Source organism: Sminthopsis crassicaudata, chromosome 5, assembly GCF_048593235.1.
Source record: "Sminthopsis crassicaudata isolate SCR6 chromosome 5, ASM4859323v1, whole genome shotgun sequence".
NCBI classification, from domain to species: domain Eukaryota; kingdom Metazoa; phylum Chordata; class Mammalia; order Dasyuromorphia; family Dasyuridae; genus Sminthopsis; species Sminthopsis crassicaudata.
This window is the reverse complement of record NC_133621.1, coordinates 237272393-237293583: the sequence shown is the minus strand read 5'-3', so window position 1 is coordinate 237293583 and position 21191 is coordinate 237272393. Positions and strand designations below refer to the sequence as shown.

Genomic DNA, 21191 nt, shown 5'->3' with positions numbered 1-21191 from the left:
CCATACTTTTACACTGGCTTCCTACAGCCTGAAATGAAAATCTACCTCACCTCTACCCCTTACAATACTTTGTTTTCTTCAAAAGTATGCTTATGTGCCCCTATATATATGATACCCTTCCTTATACTCCCAGTTACCAGTATCTTCCCCAACAAAAAAAAAGCTTGCTTATCTTTGTTTTGTATAAAATTTGTATATATTTATGTATATATTGTCTCATAGTATGTAAGTTCCCTGAGTACAAGATCTTTTTTTTTTTTTGTTGTTGTTGTTTTGTTTGTTTTTTTGTATCCTGGGCACTTAGCATATATTAAATAGGTACTTAATAAATGTTTGTTGGTGGTTTCCCATTATTTTAAATTTCTCTGATCCTGAACAGTGGTCCTCAAACTTTTAAAATATGGGGCCAGTTCACTGTCCCTCAGACTGTTGGAGGGCCGGATCATAATAAAAACAAAAACTCACACTCTGTCTCTGCCCCTCAGCCCATTTGCTATATTTCGGTGGGCTGAGGGCTGTAGTTTGAGACCCCCTGCTGTAGAACAACAGCTTTCTGGGACTAGGATGATCTGTTTGCTAACTAGTTGTTATTAAATCATCTTATAGAATCATAGAAATAATAGAAGGATCCCCAAAGCTCCTGCAGAATAATACCTGAGCAAGAAAGATCTTATAAAATTTTCAGGTATTTGTCTAATTTCTGATTGAGAATCTTTAGTGTTGAAGAATACACTATGCTCCCTTAATTCTATTCCATTTTTTATGTTATCCCCCAAGAAAGCCAATTCATGCAATCTTTGAGATTGAGAAAAATAAATATTCTATCCCCCTTTCTTTCATCATGTCACACCAGTACTGAAGCCTCCTATTGACTGACCCAGATCTTGGGTCTAAATTAGTAAATAATATACGAAAAAGGAACAGTACATAAATCCACAAAAGAGAAAAAGACCTCTAAAACTTCCTTCCAAGACCAAAATAATCATGGTGTCACCAAATAATAAACTGGTTAAAAGATCATAGCAGATCTGGAAGCTCATTGAAGATGGAGGAACAGAAAAGAGAAAGAAAAGTGAATTACTAGAACAAGGACTTGAAGGATAACTTTCCTCCAAAACATCTGGAAAAAGTAGTATTAGAAGCAAAGCCTTCATCCTTACATAATCCTCTCTCTTCTCCCTGCTACCCTTTTTTGTTTTTCCTGGTCTTGTGGTTCTCCTCCTTCTAATGAGAATCTGTTCCTAAATGAGTGAGAGTCTACGCTCTGGTCAAAGTATAGTTACTCCCAAATTTCTCTTGGTGTTCCACCCCTCACCTTTAATCCATGGGCTAAGGATTAGTTGGGAAACACCTCCTCCCATTCCCTATTCTACCACTGCCAAGTTCTCTTTGACTTTCAGAGTTATACTTTACTTAAATATTCAGGAGAAAGACAAAAATTGGGATAAAGTATTTGTATACAATGATTTCAGTATTGAGTCTATGACTCCCAAAAATACTGAAGTAGGAACAAAACTAATTTTTATCATCACCATCCACCCTTTCTTTTCTCTTCTTGTTGTTTTCTTCAATTACAAGTCATTGAACTGTTCTTTCTCTGTTTTGCTAATGAAAGTGACTAAGGTGTGAAATTTCCCCTGATGACCAATGATCATTTCATCTCTTCTTATTTTCTTCGATGATATCATATATTGTTCTTGGCTCACCAATTCCTTAGAATTAAGTTATCTTGTCTCTGAGTTTTTTCTTCAAATGCCTTTTATTGATTATAATTTTTACTGCCTTGTGATCAGTAAAGGATGTTTTTGGTATTTCTTTTCTGCTTTTGTTTTTGAGGCTTTTATGGTTCAGAACATGACAATTTTTTCATGAAGTTGCCATACACACCTGAAGAATAGATAGATAGATATAGATATAAATATAAATATAAATATAGGTGTGTACTTGTGTATACACATTCTGGTGTTACATTTCTCATCAGATTACTTTTCCTCTGCTTTTCTTTGTAATAAATACACACATACCTATGCATATACCTATAGATATTGATATACATGCATTTTTAATATAAAGCAAAAAAAATCAACATATTGGCTATGTATTATCCTGTACCTATTCCTGGTTCGTCTACTCTGGACCTACTAGTAAGAGATATGCCTTAGAATTAATATTCTGAAATCACAAAGTGACAATTGTGTTGATCAGATATTGGAAGTCTTTCATGATTTTCCTTTTTCCGGTGATTTTTCAACTCTCAAGTACAACAGTGAAATAAGTAAGGATTAACTTTTTAGAGCCAATGGCTACTGGGATCAATTTCTCTCATATTATGTCTCATTGGTAAGTCACCTAAATTCTCTGTCCCTCAATTTCTTCATCTTACAAAATGGAGATTTTGTACTTATGATCTCAAAGGGCTTTTGTGGGGGAAATACTTGTAAATCCTTAAATCTTATAGAAATAGTAAATATTAAAACCTGCCTAGGCTTGTTTCTTCTAAAGGAGAGACTTAAATTACTTACCTCACAGGTTTGTTTCAAATGAGAGAATATGGAATGGCTAGAATGAATTCTGGTCTAGGAATTATAACAACTGGCTTCTTAGGCTCCAACTCCAAAGCTATAACTAGGAGAGGATGATTAGAACTCTTTCCCCAGTACACTGAAAATTTAAAACACTAATAGCACTTTAGTCCTTCGTCAGTGTATAATCAGCACATAGTATAGTGCCTAAATAGCAATAATAATTAAAAAAGAAAATCCTCCCCATCTGTTTACTTCCCCAAAGAGCAAGGATTCAAGATGGTGTCTTATTTTACTATGGTGTGGTGTCTTAGTATCCCACTGTGTCTTAAAATGGGCAATGGATTGTGTTTCCTGCTACTTGACCTCTCCTGCCACTTGCCATGATTTAGAACTCTGTTCATCTCTGCCCCTAGTTAGTGCTCTACTTTGCCTTTTAGCAGACCTGTCCTGCTCTGTCCTTTCTTCTATAAAACAAATGGGTTATATTATATGATCTTTAAAGTTCATTCTTGCTCTCACTTTTTTTACTTGTGAAAACATTTTGTAATCCTGACTGATACAAATACAATTTTTTTACCCCAACAATCCAATGGACACACTGCCAAGGTCATGTTCTCTGGCAAGAAATTAACAGCCAGAATTTGACAGCCCAATTCCTGCCTGCAACCATTCCCAAAATAGTCTTGGGCTATGAATTGAAAACATTGAAAATATGCTGATAGTAGTCATTCACATTCTCATCATATTCTGGTAGAGGGGGCAGCTAGTTGGTAACAATGGATAGAGCTCCAGCCCTGAAGTGAGGAGTTCCCGAGTTCAAATCTGGCCTCAGACACTTAACACTTTCTAGCTGTGTGACCCTGGGCAAGTCACTTAACCCTAATTGTCTCAGCAAATTATATATATATATATATATATATATATATATATATATATATATATGTATATATATATATATATATATATATATATATATATATATATGTAGGTAGAAACTCCTATCTCAAAAAAAATGACAAAAAAATCAGAACAAAACAAAAATAAATATAGCATAACACACAGTCTCACATCTGGGGTCCCTAGAATATAGCTACCCCAGTTTCAAGCTATTCTGGACATCTATATCCACCAAAACCATTAGTCTTGAGCCACCAAGACATTGATTTATATTGCTTCTCTAGTTAGAAGAAACCATTAGTTCAAACTAAAGGAATTTCATGAAATGGTATGCTACCAAAAAAAAATAAAAATAATAATTAAAACAAATAATAAAATATCTCCTATCCATCTTAGTTTAGGGGGAAATACGTGAATATGTATACCACCAATGGGAAGACTAGTGACACATGGGGATCATACATTGAGTGTATAGATCAAGGAAAGTTATGTGACCATGTCACACATTTTAAGAGGCAAGTCATGCTACTGATGTTACTGTGTCTTCTGATGACGCCATTGGGCTTCTTGCAAGATGTGACATTTCCACTGAAAATACTGCTCTATTGGTCCCTGATAGTTTGGGAAGCTTATAGTTTCTTCTGGGAATTGCTTTGTCTAGCTTCTTATCAGTTTCATCTCATTAGAGCTACTTTTAGGCTACCTCAGTTTCAATCTGCTAAGGTATGATATCTTAGGCCCTCTCCTGGATAAGAACTAGCTGATAGGGTTTTTGTTGTTGTTGTTGTTGTTGTTGTTTGTTTGTTTGTTTTTTGTTTTTTTTAATTTCAATAGCCAAACCAATTAATTAAAGCCAAGTATCCCACAGTTAAGATTAAATCATCTTTTCAAAGTCTGTGTCTGGGAAGAAATAATAGTCCCCTATTACCGAAAACTAACTTAAGAGTCATGCATACCCAAGCTCTTCTTTACTTTAGCATAAATAGATTTGAGTCAAAACAAAAGGTAAGCTAGAGGTAAGGTCCTAGTTCTGCACCCTCATTCCTATATATATTATGTATATTTTATTAGCTATGAAGTTTGGCTTGCTGCTATATATTTTTTAGCAAAAAAATACCTCTACATTCTGTCCAAGTGAAAAATGGATAAAAAAATTGCTGGCAAATCAAAGAATAATACTACATACATATGTGAATATATGCCACAAGTCACACAAAGTGACAAATAGCATACAGTTTCATAGTACAATGCCCAATACCAGAGCACTAAAATTGCATGTAGGTATCATTAATATATGTGACTAACATACCGTATGATATATGTACATATACATAATTGAATATATATTTAATGTAATGTGTACATTTAAGCAATAGAATTTAACAACATGGATTCTTTTAAAGTAAGGACACAAATCTCAGTATGGTACAAAACATACAGCATCACGTAACAAGGCTGTATTCAGAAACATAAAACATGCTTCATAGTAATACCAGCAATGATGTTTAACAGCGGTGAAAACTTTCTCTTATGTAACAAACTATTTTAGGACAATCAGTGTCACTGGGGTATGTAATAAACCATTTCTTCTACTTCTTCAAAAATTCAGTACATAAACTGTGACCTCCCGCCTAATATACCTGGCAACCTGCTGAGCTTGTGAATGAATTCAGCATCCTCAGTCTTGCTGGCCTACAGTCCTAATCTTGAGGTTATGGATGTCTCAGGAGGTATATCTCTTTACTAGGTGTCTCCATAATTTGCCCAATAGGGCAAGAAAGGAACTGCTGAGTCTTGATTTCATCCCTTCTCTATTATCTATGCAGAGGTACCCCTGGGATCAAAACATACTTGGTTTCTTTCCATGACCCTCTAATAAATACCAGCACTCAAACTTTTCTATATCTGATATCATATTTTGAGCTATTTATTTTTATTTTGAACTTAACAAGCAGCAATTAAAATGAGCATTTTAATGTACAAAGGAGAATAGAAAAAAATTTTTTTAGTCTACAAGCATTTGTTAAATGTTTACTATGTTCCACATCCTGTACTAAACCATGGGAATACAAAGTCAGCAAAAATATAGCCCTTGCCCTCCAAGAGCTTACAATCCAATGGAACCAAGAATGATGCTATAGAACTAATTTCTATTGAACCATTGAACCAATCCTTTCTCTACTGAGCATTCCACTCAGGCTTCAATGCTTCAGCATGTTAATAGGATTCTAGATTTATGATATCAGACTCCATCTAGTCTAACCTGATCATTTTACAGATGAGGAAGCCAAGACCAGGGAGTGAATTAAATTTTTCAGTGTCATAAGTGTTACCACTTAATTTGCACCTGGATCCTCTGACTCCAAAGTCACTATAGTAAACTGTCTCTCAGCATCCTATTCAACAGCATCTGATTCAGGATGAGCATCTTCCAGAGGGTGAGAAAGACCTGTTTCTAGACTTCTTTTATTGTGTAAAAACAAAACAAAACAAAACAAACAAACAAAAAAAACAAATCACCTTAAGTTGTTTTCAAAATCTCTATCTTGATCTAGGTGGAGCCTTGCAAGAAAGCTATTTGGATAATTTTTTTTTTCCCCACAATACCTCAACTGCAGAAAAATTTTGGTTCCTAATTGGGTATAATTGATTGCATATACTTGGTAAAATAATAGAAACTACTAAGATATCACATAATTTTTTCCAATTTCTTTTCTTCTTAGAATATAGAAAAAGAAAAATTAGAGACACAACCTCCAGTGCTTTGTTGGTGCCTAAATTTTCCATGTATGTTGTATGATTTGGCACTATTTTCCTTTGAACACATCAGATACTAGTCTCTCACTTCTTCTAGACACCAGAGACCATTTTGAGCTAGAAAAATTTGTTTGTTTCTTACTAACTCAAGTATCCTCCTTTGACCCAAGTGTCCAGACTGATAGTGTGGTGTTATGCCTGTAGAGCAAAATGTCTTGAGTATTAATTATGTGCCTACCACAGCATATGGAAATAGAAAAATCACTGAATTTGGAGCCAAAACAATCAGATATCTAAATGACATTTGCCAAGTCATTTAATTTCCTTGGGCCTCATTTTCCTCATTGAGAAAGGAGAGGGGCTGCTCTAGATGAACAATGGGTTCTCCTCCAGCTCTTAACTGATGGCCTTATGACCCTCCTCATTTTTGCTATGAACTTTTTGAAAGTTCTTGACATTTTTATTGTTTTTGGCTTCCTCAATATTGTCTATCTTTATTCTCCTATGTTTCTGACAGTCACTTTTTATTTTTATTTTTTTGGCTCCTTTTCCATGTTTTTTTTTTCCACAACTCTACCTCACTCTATTTAGTTGTTCCATAATGCTCTTCTTGCCTTAGCCCTTTTCTCTCTAAACTTCTTTACTAGTAAACTCATCCACTGAAATGTTTTTTTTTAAATTTCTGTGTCCTTAATCTATATTCACTCCATTTTCCCCTTTAAGTTCCAGATTATTCATAGATGCCTATTAGATATCTCAACTGGTTCCTTAAAATCAATATATTGAAACTTTTTCTCATTGTCTTCCTGCTAAATCTATTCCCAGTGTTTTCCATATCCTTGCATTTCCATTCTGCATTTCTACCCTAGCTATCTTTCCTTCTTCCTAGCTGCTGAACAATCTGGTATACAAAATCTACAGAGAAAATGTCCTAAAGGGGGTTAACCCACTCAGTTTTGGAATACCTTACTTTCACCCCCACTAATCTATGTACTTTTCTGATTGGTGAGAACATGAATATAAACTCACATCACCATAGCTAGCTAGGCTTAATAATGTTTTAATTCCCCTCCAATTATCTCTCACTATCTCTTACTCCCTCCTACCTCTTCCTGCCATTGCTATTGGAAAGGGCATCTTCATTTTCCTATAAATCCACCCACAATCACTAGGACTTCCCAAATTAAAAAACTCCTTAGACTCCCCCATTAGAAGGTAAGTTCCTTGAGAGTAAGAAGTGTCTCACTTTCCTATTTGTATCTGACACAGTACTTGGCACACAGTAAATACTTAGTGAATGCTTATTCATCCATTAGCACTATGCACATGTGAACAGGCAAGGATTTGACCACCTAGAATTTATATTCTACTGAGAAAGCACTATTGCTAAACTGTGTGGGATCAAATACCAAGATGGCCTTTTACCATTTTCTGTCATTGTCTCAACAATAAGATGATTTCTAAGGACTGAACTCCCTGAAGGTTAACGTCTCATTTCATATCTTATAACATTTCTTTTAGCCTTTGAAGCCATGAAGCTATTCTCCCTAACAGTTAAGAATAACTGAAATAAAGATTATTAATTCAAGACAACTAATTTCACATCTATCTGGAAAGAGTCCCAGACTCTCAGCTCTACTTTTAATTGACAGTGGCCTGGCTCCCTGGATATGACAGCCTTGTTCTTTCAAGGAGGAGGGGTCATCACCTTATTTATGAACTCAAATGGCTTATGCCACAGAGCATCTACTTCCACATCGGTCTTCCCTGTTCAATAGAATATGTTCTGGGTTCTGAGTTGGGCCAGTGTTTCTGTTCGGCTGTGGAAGGCAGCCTTCACCAGAACTTGGCCCTTATCAGAATATAGATCAGTACATTATTGTTTGTCTAAATATTATAGTTATTTCTTTGTATATAATCTTTGTCCCTCAATGATAGTCCACTTTAGTCAAGAATTCCAGTCTGTATGTGATAATGAGTCTCTCTTTTCCCCTATGGGCAAATGTAATGGATTTCTGGGGTCCACCATTCTCTTGGTGCTTTCAGGCATTCCAGCATAAGGTCAGTATGAAGTACAAAGTGTATGCTCAGGTCTACATAAGGCAGCACTAGTATATACTGGAGCATTGCTTTGAAGACTATGAGTGACATTGTTCCTTTGCCACATCTAACTGTGCTAATGTTGTTGCTTTGGTTGGGCAACTAGGTGCCACAGTAACCTGCTAGGATTCAGACTCACTTTTCAGTATTCAAATCTGATCTTTTGCTGTGTAATCCTAGGTAAGTCACTTAATTCTGCCTTTCTCAGTTTCCTTATCTGTAAAATGAGCTGGAGAAGGCAATGAGAAATCTCTCCAAAAACCACCAAATAAAAAATTGGACAAGATTGAACAACAAGGTGTTAAATGAGTAGTTCCTTTTAGGGATTCAGAAACTGGGATCTATGGATTTAAAAAATATTTCAATAACTGCATTTCAATATATTTAGTTTCCTTTGAAATCTTAAGTATTTTATTTTATGCATTTCTAAACATGCTTTTGGGAAGGAACACATGAGCGCTGCCAATGTATCACTCAAAGAAGTTCATGACACACACAAAAAAGCTAATAATCCCTTTTATGGACATGTCTCTTTGTCTTCAGTCTTTCCTCTTTTTTCCACAGGAAGGACTTAAATTTGCTTGATAATTCCTGGCTATTATTATCACTTTTATGTTTGTCAATTCTCAAGAAATCTCATTAATAGTTGTATATTTTAGCAATGCCAGAATATATCATCAGTGGTGATGTGGGCAGCTAGTTGGTGCAGAACATAGGGTGATAGACTTGGAGTCTGGAAGAATCATCTTCCTGAATTCAAATCTGCCCCCAGTTTCCTTATCTGTAAAATAAACTGGAGAAGAAAATAGTAAACTACTACAGCATCTTTGCCAAAAAAAAAAAAAAAATCCCAAATGGGGTCATGAAAAGTCAAACATCATTAAAATGACTGAAATACAAGACAATATTGTTGCCAACTAGATCAAAAGTTGTTCCTGCAACTATTAGTGCTTGAAATATGTCAGTTCCTGTGAAGAAGTACCAATCTTCTGACAGCTGTCAATCCATGTGAACTGTTAAACCCAATGCCCAATTACAATGTACCATAACAGTTCAACAGTGCTAATAAATAGAACAATTCATGAACTTTACATAATTCAATAGTTCTTTTACAGCAGCTGGTCTGACAGGAAAATACAGATCCTTTATGCTATCCATGTAAATGCAAATACAAACACTGCTGTCAAATCACATCCTGGAAAAAAATATATATTATATACATACATACATGTATGCATGCATGCATGCATATTTAGGACACTGAAGATAGAATTGAACCCTCCAAATTTAGCACCTAGATCCTCTACAAAAGCTACCACACATTTAAGGACTCTATGCATTCTCTTCCACTGAAAAAACATAATCTCACAAGACATCCCTCCTCTAACTCATCTATTTGCCTTTGTTTTCTCTTACCAGTTCTCCAGAGGATAAAATCTATTCAAAACATTTAATGAAATACCACAATATCACAATTCTTTCCATAAATCTAGGAGCACAGTCTCTGACACTGTAAGACCACTTATTTCTTCTAGTTATATCATTGTGATGTTTTCAGGTGGCATCTCCACTAACTGGGTTACTAAGTTGGAGCACCCGGTTATTTCCGGGGATATGGTTCTATCTGGTCTCATTCTGGCTGCTGGAGAGATAGTCTTTGCTAAGAGTTAACCTCTTTTCTATCTTTTGGGTTTCATCTCTTCAGGGCCAACTATAAGCTATTTCAAATTCCGTCTTTTATAATATATTTGCTAGAAAATCCCTTGTATTTTTTATTAGTCATAGTCACCATGTTCAGAAAACAAAAGCCAATTCGTGTCCCTAGACAAAGATGAAGTCTTTTTCTTTCCCAGCTTTGTGTCTAGGCTGAGATTATAGACCTCTTAATACAATTAACTTAGGGTAAGACATTCCCAAGATTCTCTCAATTTAGCATGAAAATAAATTTGAGAACCAAATAAAAGCAAACACACTGTCTTTCACCTATTCAGACCACATTTCTGACAGTAATACAATATTTTGATCCATGATGTCATTGCCCTACATAAAAATAAATAAAAGCTCCCTCAAAAAATAAATTCTTAAGCAAGGAGCAAGAATTGTGATTTATGAAAAAAATGTTTATTGTCATTAATACTTTATATATTTGTCATTTCCTTCCTGAAGTACTCAATTTGGCACAGGTCACACCATCTTCACATTTTGGTGGCTAACTTAATACAAAATTTTTAATTTTAATTAAGTTATTAAAATTTTAAAATAAAGCAAATTAGCTCAGAAATGACAAAGTTTATTTCGTAATTGCAAGAGACAAGGACAAGGACAGCAACAGAAATTTAGACAGGCAGGATAGAGCATGAGACTTAAAGTAAAAGGTCCTGATTTCAAATTTAGATGATGCTGAGTAAGTCACTTAACTGCTGCCTGCCTGAGTTCCCTATATGTAAAATGAAGGTGATGATAACATCTGCCGGAGCTGTTCCGAGGATCCAATAAGATAATTTTTCTAAAGGACTTTCCAAACCTCAAAGCACCATATAAATGCTAGATATTATTAGATTGTACTTCTCTATCCCAAAGAGCAAGACTTACAGCTAGTTATCCTACATTATAAAAGGAACTTCAACTTGTAGAGAAAAACAAGCAGAATGTAATCAAAGGAAAGGAACATTAAAGAAGGTGCAGCTGTGTTAAATTCCTTTAACTATTTAGACTCTGCTTATTAACAAAGTCAGACATCTAGAGTTAAAAGCAAGGATTTTGATTATTGTTTTAAAATTAGATATCCCTGAAGCTGCTTGCTGCCTCCCTTATGAATCAGTTAGATCTTTCACATCTTCATCTGTTCTAGGCAGTGTGGATAAGGGCTGAGGAGACAAATAATAATAAAGAAAAATAGTACTTGCCCTCAAAGATCTTACATAAGTCAATAGGTGAGAGCAGTGAGAGTTCATAGATGTACATAGAAAAGAGTGATATTTGTTGTTGGGGCACAGGTAATATCAGTAGATCTGTCCTTAATAGGGAACTGGAACTGCTACAACCAGTTTTCCTGATTACCCTGTAATATAATAGAATATAAAAGAAAAGAAAACACTGAAATGATGACCTATTAGGGATATCATAAGGATGAATAGAATCATGAGGAAATCAATTGATATGTATTTTCCAGAAATACTAAAGGAATCTTATGACTGTTTCTGCTGCTAGAGGTCTTTTTAGGGAATGGCATAGAGTTGATATGGGCAGCAGCAGCATATTGAGTTAGAGTAGTTACGGAGAACACTTACTAGTCAGAAGTGGGGATCTAGTAAAGTAGGAATGTCTGGCAGGAAGTGGAGGCACCAGCATCTTGGTTATTTTACATTGGGCATCTTATGGTGAATGCTCATTTTTCAAAAGCCAGATTCCAAGAGTAGCATAATGATGTCACATTAGAGGAGCAGTTTAGAGTCAGGTTAGTTAATGTAAAGGCTAACAATCAGAAGGCTGAGGGCAAAAGCATTATGGTTGATGTTTATATAGCACTGTAAGAACTGACCTGAATAAATCACTTAACCTCTCTATGTCTCAATTTCCTCATGTGAAAAATAGGAATAATAGAATTTGCCTCACACCTAGGTGCGAAAATTAAATATTTATAAAGAGATTAGCACAATATCTAGTACATAATAAGTGCTTAATAAATGCTACCTTCCTTCCTTCCTTCCTCAAGCAGAGTCATTGAATGGGGGGAAAATCAACAAATAAAAAGGAATGGAAGGAGGAAATAAGCATTCATAAAGCTCCTATTGGGTGTCACCCAGTGTGCCAAGCACTTTACAAATATTAACTCACTCAATGAATGCTTGCAACACATTGTTTCCATCTCTTTGCTACAATAAAAAGTACTTCTTGGGATATTTTTGTTTTTTCCTTTCTATATTTTTCATATCCTCATTTGTAAAATGAGAGTTCAGTGACCTAGCTATTCCTTCCAGCTATAAATCTCTGATCCTATAATCCCTACAGCTTAAATATGGATGCTAGCATCCTCTCATCTTTATGTTTGGAATAAGTCAATAGGTGAGAGCAGTGAGAGTTCATAGATGTACATAGAAAAGAGTGATATTTGTTCTTGAGGCAAAGGTATTATCATTAAATCTGTCCTTAACAGGGAACTGGAACTGTTACAACCAGCTTTCCTGATTATCCTCAATTTAAAGAATAAATAAGAATATGATGGCTTGTTGAGACAAAAGATATTTTTAAAATGCCATCTCAGACTAATTTGTGTTATGTAGTATGTAGGCTGTAAATTCCTTAAGGCAAAAAATCATGTCTTATCTCTTTTTTCCCTCTCTCTAGTGTTCCCAGCACATAGTGGGTAACACAAAACATGTCAAATTAGTGTAGATAAATATAATTTATTAAACAAAGTTATATATTTGTGTGTAATAAATATAAACTATGCAAAGGAAATACTATATCATGTTATAAGACATAAAATTAAAACATGAGTAATAATCATGAAAAATTCCAAGAGTTCCATTTCACTCCGAATAGTTCAAGTACTGAGGTAACTGCTGTGTATATTATTTCTGTTGAACAGTTTCCATATCATCTGTGCTTTATGTCTCTAGAATATTAGTATATTTATTTACATTCCAATTCCCATGAAATAATGGAAAGAGTTTCCTTTAGGATCAGAGGATTTTGTTTGAATCCTGACAGTTACTTGTTCATTGTAGGATTTTGGGCAAGTTACTTTATTGAGTCTCTGTGTTGCAATTTTCTAATTCACAAAACAGATGATCTCTAAGGTTAGTCCTGACTCTTAAGTCTTGTGTTTCTATGCTCCTATTATACTGAAGGAAATATAGTATAGAAGCTTGAAATTTCTGTTTAAAAGATAGGTTATATTTAGAATTCTGTAGTTTATTGCAATGGGGATATTAATACTCAGACCACTTACCACATTTCTGCTATGATATAAGCCACTGTAGAGCAGCTAGGTAGTCCCATTGTATATAGAGAGCACTGGGCTTGGAATCAAGAAGACTCATTTTCCTGAATTCAAATATGGCCTCAGATGCTGTACTACCCTGGGCAAGTCATTTAACCTTGTTTGCCTCAGTTGTTTTATCTATAAAATGAGCTGGAGAAGGAAATGGTAACACACTCCAATATGTATGCCAAGAATACACCAAATAGAGTCACAAAGATTCTAACAAATGACTGAACAACAATAAGAGCTATTGTTATTTTATACTTCAAATTTCACATGATCTTTTCTCCTTTCAAGAAAAGTTTAGATTCATTCAACTAGTTATTTTAAGTTTTAATTTCTTTAATTCTGGATTTTAAAAACACCAAATAAAATAATATTTCATATACAGAAAAAGCAATTGTGCATAAAACTGTTAAACTCATTTTAGCTTGTTTTTCCTTATCTATATTAAATAAATATAACATGTAGCTTTTTTCTTTCTTTGACCAGTTATTTTGAAAACAAACACCTTCTTTCTGTCTCTGCTTCCCAAACTAATTATATTTATAGTTGTTGGCTCATCTTCAGTCATTTCAATTCTTTGTAACACAATTTGGGATGTTCTTGGCAAAAATACCGGTGATTGCCATTTCCTTCTCTAGCTCACTTTACAGATGAGGATATTGAGACAAATAGAGTCACATAGCTAGTGAGTGTCAGAGGCTATATTTGAACTCAAGAAGACGTGTTTTCATAACTCCAGAAATCACTCTATTCAATGCATCAATCAATAACTATCTATTTTTTTAAATTTTTATTTATTTTTATTCATTTTTCCAAATTATCCCCTCCCTCCCTCCACTCCCTCCCCCCGATGGCAAGTAATCCCATACATTTTACATGTGAATAACTATCTATTTTCTCGAATTAGCCTTTAAAAAATTTAAAAGATGACTTCAATTTAATATTTTTAAGTAAATTTGGATGTGTAGACTCAGCATCATTTTTTTTCAAATGTTGAGACTCCCCTGAGTAAATTATGGAGAAATGTGATCATTGTGAAGAATAACAACAATCTTTAATCTGAAATACAGACAGACAAAGGGCAAAATTATCATTCAGGACGTAAGAACAAATGGTTTTTGCCATATGTCACCAGTTGTACTAGTGACCTGTAAGTATTTTGGGGGGACACAGAGAGGTCCAGTTCAGAAAGACACTCAGGGAATTATAAGACACTGAAGTTGAAAAAGCCCTGAGAATACTACTGACATTTTGGCTACTAAATAGCAAAAAAGCAAGAAATCTATGTGCACAGAATCCATGACTAATTTTATCATATATGTATTACTCAAGGCTTTCAATTACATATAGGTTTACAGATTAAGACAATAGTTTCCTCTGACATTTCACCTGAGCCACAGGGTTGTTCAAATCCATAATGAAGAAAGGTGGAAAAGGAAATGGAAGACAGGACTACTTTCTTTAATGAATTATGGATTTATTCCTGATATATTGAGAAAATGCATGAAATATATTCTTTTGTTGACTGCAATGACCAAATATAAAATACATATTTAACCAATATATAACTTAAATAAACAGCACAATAGATCTCTGTGCTCAAACAGAGATTGTTAAGATCATCATTGAGAATACACAATATAGCATGAGGGAAATAGTAGGTCTATGGCCACTCTTAATTACCCAGTTTATAGGAATAAGGATGAACAGTATTTCAAAAGCTATAAAAAGTAAATGTTCTATTATAGAACATTTAAGTATAGGCACCTAATGTTTTTTGGGGCATCTTTTCATTTCAAATAAACCAAGGAAAAGTCTGAGAAATATCCATGAGATTTAATGTTAATGGATACTGAATTCTAAAGCTATGTCCTATGGATATTTTCATTTAACAAGCATACATTTAGTATCTACTACATTAGACTGGATACTATTATGGGGAAATAAAAAGGAAAAAAAGTGAATACATACTCTTTTTCCTTCATCGTGTTTACAATCTACATATCTCAGGGAATGGTTTTGGCCAAACTTTTTTTTTTTAATTCAGCCTTACTAATTCACTAACATAATTCTTAGGTATGTTTATAACTATTATACTTTGCTAATCTGTCCCCTCTTAAAGGCAACTGGTATCTTTTTGTGCCAAAGAGGAATTTGCAAACTGATCTGTGCTTCTTTAGTTCAAAGTCTGTTTGAAAGTTTTCTTAAAATAGTTTATGCAATGGATGAATATGGGCAATTTGATATGAAAACTCTTAAGTCTCAACGCTTTTCACAGCAAGATATTCTTGAACACCCATCACCATCATTATCAAGATATAATGAGAATATAAAAGAAAGTTTTGTTTATATTGAAAAAATGATAATTCCTATATTGAAAGAATGATAATTCCTAAGAGGTGTTATTTAAAGACATGAATTGGGGATCAAAAATTCCTCTTGTTGCAATCACCATCATGTTTAAGCTACATAAATAATCACAGCAGCAAAATTTGCATTTGTCTGACATTCACAGTATGACTTGTTTTGTTTTGCATAATTTATGTTAGTATTACATGTGATAGTAAGACTTTCTAAAGCATTGGCATATGGGTTATAAAAAAAAGATTCAGCAAAACTGGCAATGGACCTTTTATTTCTATTGCATGAATTGCTGTGTATAAGAACATTAAGTAAATTATCCTAACTTAATGGGAGTAACTACACAAATATGTTTGCAGACATACACCTAATATACACACTAAATAAAATCATCTTAACAAAAAATGTTGAAAATATTTATTTTCCTTTTGGAATTTCCTTATAAGTCAACTGTGGTTGTCTTAGAATAAAATATTTCTATTGACTAGACTAGAAGCATTTTTAGAGCCAAACCGATTTTTACAATCATGGCTATATGAAAAATTATATTACAAAGTTATGAAAATGGCCACATAGTTTTGAAGACTACTTTGCATGGTAAACCAAAAGGCCAATTAAGTTGAATAGTGGTCATTGTAATAGAAAAAAATAATCAGTCAAATCAATTTTTTGATCAAGTTCATTTGTTGACTGACTAAACTATTTCATTCATCTATCTATCCATCCATCCATTCAACAACGTTATTAAATACTGATGACACAGAATACCCTGTGAAAGATGCAAAGATAAATGACATAAGGTCCCTATTCCAGAAGTGCACAATCTAATATTCAATTAAAAATTATAACCTTGTATAGGTTTAAGTGAGCAAAGGTGCCAAACTGCTTTGGTAGAGGTAGTTTTCTCCCCTGGGAATTCCCTATATTAATGAAATCACAGAAGTATCCATAATAGTAAGAGAAGAAGGTGTATCTTTTAGTTAAAATAGATGAAAATGTTTTTGAAGAACATCTTGAATAATAAAAGGAATACTGTTTTCTCTGCTTACATACTCTAGCTAGTTATGATAGTGATTTTCAAAGTCTTCACCACTTTTTTTTTTTTTTTTTTTTTTTTTTAATTTTTTATTTTATTTTATAATTATAACATTTTTTGACAGTACATATGCATGGGTAATTTTTTACAACATTATCCCTTGCACTTACTTCTATTCAGATTTTTTCCCTTCCTCCCCCAACCCCCTCCCCCTGATGGCAAGCAGTCTTATATATGTTAAATATATTACAGTATAATTTAGATACAATATATGTGTGTAGAACCGAATTTTTTGTTGCACAGGAAGAATTGGATTCAGAAGGTAAAAATAACAGTTTACATTCATTTCCCAGTCCTTTTCTGGATGTAGCTGGTTCTGTCCATCATTAATCAATTGGAATTGGATTAGCTCTTCTCTATGTTGAAGAAATCCACTTCCATCAGCATACATCCTCGTACAGTATCATTGTTGAAGTGTATAATGATCTTCTGGTTCTGCTCGTTTCACTCAGCATCAGTTGATGTAAGTCTCTCCAAGCCTCTCTGTATTTCTCTTGTTGGTCATTTCTTATAGAACAGTAATATTCCATAACATTCATATACCATAGTTTACCCAACCATTCTCCAATTGATGGACATCCATTCATCTTCCAGCTTCTAGCCACTATGAAAAGGGCTGCCACAAACATTTTGGCACATACAGGACCCTTTCCCTTCTCTAGTAGTTCCTTGGGGTATAAGCCCAGTAGTAGTATGGCTGGGTCAAAGGGTATGCACATTTTGATAACTTTTTGGGCATAATTCCAGATTGCTCTCCAGAATGGTTGGATTCTTTCACAACTCCACCAACAATGCATCAGTGTCCCAGTTTTCCCACAGCCCCTCCAACATTCATCGTTATTTGTTCCTGTCATTTTAGCCAATCTGACAGGTGTGTAATGATACCTCAGAGTTGTCTTAATTTGCATTTCTCTGATCAATAGTGATTTGGAACACTCTTTCATATGAGTGGAAATAGTTTTAATTTCATCATCTGAAAATTGTCTGTTCATATCCTTTGACCATTTATCAATTGGAGAATGGCTTGATTTCTTATAAATTAAAGTCAATTCTCTGTATATTTTGGAGATGAGGCCTTTATCAGAACCTTTAACTGTAAAAATTTTTTCCCAATTTGTTACTTCCCTTCTAATCTTGTTTGCATTAGTTTTGTTTGTGCAGAAACTTTTTAATTTGGTGTAATCAAAATGTTCTATTTTGTGATCAATAATGGTCTCTAGTTCTCCCTTGGACACAAACTCCTTCCTCCTCCACAAGTCTGAGAGGTAAACCATCCCATGTTCCTCCAATTTATTTATGATTTCGTTCTTTATGCCTAAATCTTGGACCCATTTTGATCTAATCTTAGTATGTGGTGTTAAATGTGGGTCCATGCCTAGTTTCTGCCATACTAATTTCCAGTTTTCCCAGCAGTTTTTGTCAAATAATGAATTCTTATCCCAAAATTGGGGATCTTTGGGTTTGTCAAAGATTAGATTGCTATTTTTATTCACTATCTTGTCCTGTGAACCTAACCTATGCCACTGATCAACTAGTCTATTTCTTAGCCAATACCAAATGGTTTTGGTGACTGTTGCTTTATAATATAGCTTTAAATCAGGTACACTTAGACCACCTTCCTCTGACTTTTTTTTCATTAGTTCCCTTGCAATTCTCGACCTTTTATTCTTCCATATGAATTTTGTTGTTATTTTTTCTAGGTCATTAAAATAGTTTCTTGGGAGTCTGATTGGTATAGCACTAAATAAATAGATTAGTTTGGGGAGTATTGTCATCTTTATTATATTCGCTCGGCCTATCCAAGAACATTGAATGTCTTTCCAATTATTTAAATCTGACTTTATTTTTGTGGCAAGTGTTTTGTAATTTTGCTCATATAATTCCTGACTCTCCTTTGGTAGATATATTCCCAAATATTTGATACTATCGACTGTTATTTTGAATGGAATTTCTCTTTGTATCTCTTGCTGTTGGATTGTGTTGGTAATGTATAAAAATCCTGAGGATTTATGTGGATTTATTTTGTATCCTGCGACTTTGCTAAAATTCTGAATTATTTCTAATAGCTTTTTAGCAGAGTCTTTGGGGTTCTCTAAGTATACCATCATGTCATCTGCGAAAAGTGACAATTTGATTTCTTCATTTCCTACTCTAATTCCTTGGATCTCTTTCTCGGCTCTTATTGCCAAGGCTAGAGTTTCTAGTACTATATTGAATAGTAATGGTGATAGTGGGCAACCTTGTTTCACTCCTGATCTTACAGGGAAAGGTTCTAGTTTATCACCATTACATATGATGTTTACTGATGGTTTTAAATATATGCTCCTTATTATTTTAAGGAATAGTCCATTTATTCCTATACTCTCAAGCGTTTTTAGTAGGAATGGATGTTGGATTTTATCAAATGCCTTTTCTGCATCTATTGAGATGATCATATGGTTTTTATTAATTTGATTATTAATATGGTCAATTATACTAATAGTTTTCCTAATATTAAACCATCCCTGCATTCCTGGTATAAATCCCACTTGGTCATAGTGTATTATCCTGGGGATGATTTTCTGAAGTCTATTTGCTAATATCTTATTTAAGATTTTAGCATCAATATTCATTAAGGAAATTGGTCTATAGTTTTCTTTCTCAGTTTTCGATCTACCTGGTTTAGGTATCAGTACCATGTCTGTGTCATAGAAGGAATTTGGTAGGACTCCTTCAATCCCTATTTTTTCAAATAGTTTACATAGCATTGGAGTTAGTTGTTCTTTAAATGTTTGGTAGAATTCACCTGTAAATCCATCTGGTCCTGGGGACTTTTTCTTAGGAAGTTGGTTAATAGCTTGGTCTATTTCTTTTTCTGAGATGGGACTATTTAAACTACTTACTTCTTCCTCTGTTAATCTGGGCAAGCTATATTTTTGAAGGTATTCTTCCATTTCATTTAAGTTATCGAATTTATCGGCATAAAGTTGAGCAAAGTAGCTCCTAACTATTGTTCTAATTTCCTCTTCATTAGTGGTGAGTTCACCCTTTTCATTTTCAAGACTATCAATTTGCTTTTTCTCTTTCCTTTTTTTAATCAGGTTTACTAAGGGTTTGTCTATTTTGTTGGTTTTTTCATAAAACCAACTCTTAGTTTTATTAATTAATTCAATAGTTTTTTTACTTTCAATTTTATGAATCTCACCTTTTATTTTTTGAATTTCAAGTTTTGTGTTTGTCTGGGGGTTTTTAATTTGTTCCTTTTCTAGCAATTTTAGTTGTAAACCCAATTCGTTGGCCCTCTCTTTCTCTATTTTATGCAGGTAGGCCTGTAGAGATATAAAACTTCCCCTAATTACTGCCTTGGCTGTATCCCACACATTTTGGTATGATGTCTCATTATTGTCATTTTCTTGGGTGAAGTTATTAATTATGTCTATGATTTGCTGTTTTACCCAATCATTCTTTAGTATAAAATTATTTAGTTTCCAATTATTTTTTGGTCTATTTTCCCCTGGCTTTTTATTAAATGTTATTTTGATTGCATTATGGTCTGAAAAGGATGCATTTACTATTTCTGCCTTACTGCATTTGATTTTGAGGTTTTTATGTCCTAGTATATGATCAATTTTTGTATAGGTTCCATGAACTGCTGAGAAGAAAGTATATTCCTTTCTGTCTCCATTTAGCTTTCGCCAAAGATCTATCATATCAAACTTTTCTAGTATTCTATTTACCTCTTTGACTTCTTTCTTATTTATTTTGTGGTTTGATTTATCTAATTCTGAGAGTGCAAGGTTGAGATCTCCCGCTATTATAGTTTTGCTATCTATTTCCTCTTGCAGCTCTCTTAATTTCTCTTTTAAGAATTTAGATGCTGCACCACTTGGTGCATACATGTTTAATATTGATACTGCTTCACTATTGATGCTTCCCTTTAGCAGGATATAATGCCCTTCCTTATCTCTTTTAATTAGATCAATTTTTGTTTTTGCTTGATCTGAGATGAGGATGGCTACTCCTGCTTTTTTGGTTTTGCCTGAAGCATAATAGATTCTGCTCCACCCTTTTACTTTTAGTTTGAATGTCTCATCCTGTTTCAGGTGTGTTTCCTGTAAACAACATATAGTAGGATCTTCACCACTTTTTAATAGATGCACCAGAAAGTATTTTTGGTATGGAACCAGAACATTATCTCTTGTGACTTCTCAAGAACATACATCATGCCAGAAATCTGGGCCTTTCATTTATGAAAGAAGTATGCTCTTTAAGAAGGCACAGTTGTTTTGTGCAACAAAGTCTTATTTGGAAAAGGATCCCTTCTCTGTTCAACCAAAGGAGTTGATTGATGCAGTTCTTTCTTAACTGATTAAGTCTTTCTCATTAGATCAGGTCCCTCCATTGTGGAAGCTTAGGTATGAATATTGATGACACATTGATGAAGAATCCCCAAATCTGTATCCTTAATTTTAATGTCTTGTTC

The 21191-nt window shown here is 34.0% G+C and overlaps 1 long non-coding RNA gene across 1 annotated transcript in view; it reads left to right on the top strand.

The window, feature by feature from the left end:
* Positions 1-3522: 3522 nt before the first annotated feature.
* The window catches only part of LOC141544424 (uncharacterized), an 80366-nt gene continuing 62697 nt past the window's right edge, over positions 3523-21191 (top strand). The window contains exon 1 of the long non-coding RNA XR_012482601.1: positions 3523-5860. This is a non-coding gene — a long non-coding RNA (uncharacterized LOC141544424). The remainder of the gene's footprint in view (positions 5861-21191) is intronic.